The sequence below is a fragment of the Arachis hypogaea genome, chromosome 20, assembly GCF_003086295.3.
Source record: "Arachis hypogaea cultivar Tifrunner chromosome 20, arahy.Tifrunner.gnm2.J5K5, whole genome shotgun sequence".
Taxonomy (NCBI): domain Eukaryota; kingdom Viridiplantae; phylum Streptophyta; class Magnoliopsida; order Fabales; family Fabaceae; genus Arachis; species Arachis hypogaea.
Window position 1 is genome coordinate 51631802 of NC_092055.1, and position 3302 is coordinate 51635103.

Genomic DNA, 3302 nt, shown 5'->3' on the forward strand with positions numbered 1-3302 from the left:
AGTGCTTCTGCAAATGGAATCTTTATTTCAAGAGTCCTGAGGTAATCTACAAAGCGAGCAAATTGCTTATCCTGCTCCTCTTTCCGGAGTTTTTGAGGATAAGGTATCTTGGCTTTATATTCCTCAACCTTAGTTGCTGCAGGTTTATTGCCTACAGAAGTGGTTGAAGAAGCCTTCTTAGAGGGGTTGTTATCAGCATTTGTGTGTGTCTGATCCCTCACTGGCAATTGAGTGCCAGGGTTAGAAGCTGGAGTGAAATTGGACGCCAGCTCCTTAGCTGTTCCTAGCGTCTGAACGCCAAAACTTTGCCCATTTTGGGCGTTTAGCGCCAGATCTTGCCCATTTTGGGCGTTCAACACCAGATCCTTGCCTATTTCTGGCGTTGAACGCCAGTCCTGCCTTGTTTCTGGCGTTGAACGCCAGTCCTGAACATGGTCTAGGCGTTCAGCGCCAGCCTTCCACCAAATTTCTGGCGTTTTGGTTCCAGAATTACTTTTCCCTGGGCTCTTACTGTCCTCAGGTGAATTTTGGGTGGTTTGCTCATTTCTTAGCTTTTTGCTGCCTTGAGGTGGGGTATTTAATGTTTTTCCACTTCTTAATTAAACTGCTTGGCATTCTTCTGTTATTTGCCTTGACAGCTGCTGCTTTGTTTGCTTAAACTGTTCTTCCATATGTATAGTAGCCATCCTTGTCTCTTGTAGTCTATCTTTGAATTCGGCTAACTGCTTTGTTAGAAAGTCCAATTGCTGATTGAATTCAGCAGCTTGTTTTACAGGACTGAGTTCAGTAGTTACTGTCTTAACCTCTTCTTTCATGGAAGGGTCACTGCTTAGGTACAGATGCTGATTCCTGGCAACTGTATCAATGAGCTCTTGAGCCTCTTCGATTGTCTTTCTCATGTGGATAGATCCACCAGCTGAGTAATCTAGAGACATCTGAGCTCCTTCTGCAAGCCCATAGTAGAAGATGTCTAACTGAACCCACTCTGAAAACATTTCAGAGGGGCATTTTCGTAGCATCTCTCTGTATCTCTCCCAGGCATCATAAAGAGATTCATTATCTCCTAGTTTAAAGCCTTGGATGTCCAACCTTAGTTGTGTCATCCGTTTTGGGGGAAAGTATTGATTCAGGAATTTTTCTGTCAGCTGTTTCCATGTCCTTATGCTGGCCTTAGGTTGGTTATTCAACCACCTCTTAGCTTGATCTTTTACAGCAAATGAAAACAGTAATATTCTGTAGACATCCTGATCTATTTCTTTATCATGTACTGTGTCAGCAATCTATAGAAACTGTGCCAGAAACTCTGTAGGTTCTTCCTGTGGAAGACCGGAATACTGGCAACTTTGCTGCACCATGATAATGAGCTGAGGATTCAACTCAAAGCTACTGACTCCAATGGAGGGTATGCAGATGCTACTCCCATATGAAGCAGTAGAGGGGTTAGAATAAGACCCCAGAGTCCTCCTGGACTGTTCATTTCCGCTTAGGTCCATGATGGAGAAAGGGAGATGATGTAAAATAGAGAAAAATATTTTTTATTTATTTATTTATTTATTTATTTATTTCGAAAATGAAATAAATTAAAATAAAATAAATAAAAATAGGTGAAGATTTTCGAGAAAAATTGAGGGGAGAGAAAGTGGTCAGGGAGTTTTGAAAAAGATATGATTTGGAAAAGATTTTATATTTTGAAAAAAAAATCTGAATTTTAGAAATAAATTTCGAAAATTTGTTTTAGAAATAGAGAAAAAAGATATTTTTGAATTTAGTGAGGAAAGAGAAAAACAATAAAATAGCTCAAGATTTAAAATTTTTAGATCTAATGCTCCTAGTTTTCGAAGATTTTTGGAGGGAAAACGCCAAGGAACACCAAACTTAAAAATTTTTAAGATCAAGACACAAGGAAAACTCAAGAACACTTTGAAGACTCACAAGAACACAAGAACATGAAGGAAGAACACCAAACTTAAAATTTTTAGAAAACCAAACTAAAATTTTTGACCAACACAGAAAAATCAACAAGAAAACACCAAACTTAAAGTTTGGCACAGGATTTAATAGAAAAATTATTTTTGAAAAAGATTTTTAAAAAAGAGAAAATAAGGATTCTAAAATTTTAACATGACAATAATAAGAGACTCTAAACAAAAAAAGAGAAATTTTTCCTAATCTAAGCAACAAAATAAACCGTCAGTTGTCCAAACTCGAACAATCCCCGACAACGGCACCAAAAACTTGGTGCACGAATTGTGAATCACACTTTTCACAACTCGTACCACTAACCAGCAAGTGCACTGGGTCGTCCAAGTAATACCTTACGTGAGTAAGGGTCGAATCCCACGGAGATTGTTAGTTTGAAGCAATCTATGGTTATCTTGCAATTCTTAGTCAGGAAGTCAATTGTATTTATCAGTTGAATTGCGAATGAACAAGAGAGCATGGGTTAAAGGTTACTTGTTATGCAATAATGGAGAATATGTTGGAGTTTTGGAGATGCTTTGTCTTCTGAATCTCTGCTTTCCTTTGTTCCTTGATTCACACACGCACGTCCTTCTATGGCAAGCTGTGTGTTGGGACATCACCGTTGTCAATGGTTACATCCCCTCCTCTTGTGAAAATGGTCCAAATGCTCTGTCACAGCACGGCTAATCATCTGAGGTTCCCGATCATGCTGGAATAGGATTCACCCTCCTTTTGCGTCTGTCACTACGCCAAGCACTCGCGAGTTTGAAGCTCGTCACAGTCATTCAATCCCTCAATCCTACTCAGAATACCACAGACAAGGTTTAGACTTTTCGGATTCTCATGAATGCCGCCATCAATCTAGCTTATGCCACAGAGATTCTGATTAAGGAATCTAAGAGATATTCATTCAATCTGATGTGGAACGGAGGTGATTGTTAGACACACGTTCGTGGATTGAGAAAGGTGATGAGTGTCACTAATCATCACCTTCTCCATAGTTAGGTGCGAATGGATATCTTAGATATGAACACGCATGTTTGAATGGAAAACAGAACTACTTGCATTAATTCATTGAGACACAGTAGAGCTCCTCACCCCCAACAATGGAGTTTAGAGACTCATGCCGTCAAAGAGTACAAAGTTCAGATCTGAAAAATCATGAGATACAAAATAAATCTCTAAAAGTTGTTTAAATACTAAACTAGTAGCCTAGGTTTACAGAAAAATGAGTAAACTATAGCAGATGGTATAGAGATCCACTTCTGGGGCCCACTTGGTGTGTGCTGGGGCTGAGACTTAAGCAATTCACGTGCATAAGGCTATTTTGGGCGTTCAAC